The sequence below is a fragment of the Megalopta genalis genome, unplaced genomic scaffold (assembly GCF_051020955.1).
Source record: "Megalopta genalis isolate 19385.01 unplaced genomic scaffold, iyMegGena1_principal scaffold0061, whole genome shotgun sequence".
NCBI lineage: Eukaryota > Metazoa > Arthropoda > Insecta > Hymenoptera > Halictidae > Megalopta > Megalopta genalis.
The window spans coordinates 57,250-57,500 of NW_027476130.1; positions in this window are offsets into that span (position 1 = coordinate 57,250).

A 251-nucleotide genomic window follows, 5' to 3' on the forward strand; every position below is an offset into this window, starting at 1 on the left:
ATAATTTTGTGGAATCGGTAACCTGGAGATATTTAACATAACGCGGATCGTCTATCTCTGTCTCTTTCTAGATCGGAATAATCGATGTTTCCCGGCAAAGTAATGGGAGATTAATTAAACTTTATACACGAAATTACTCGTTTTGATCCCCGCTACACAGCCGTATACTTTTTATAATTTTGTGGAATCGGAAACCTTGAAATATTTAACATAACGCGGATCGACTGTCTCTGTCTCTTTCTAGATCGGAA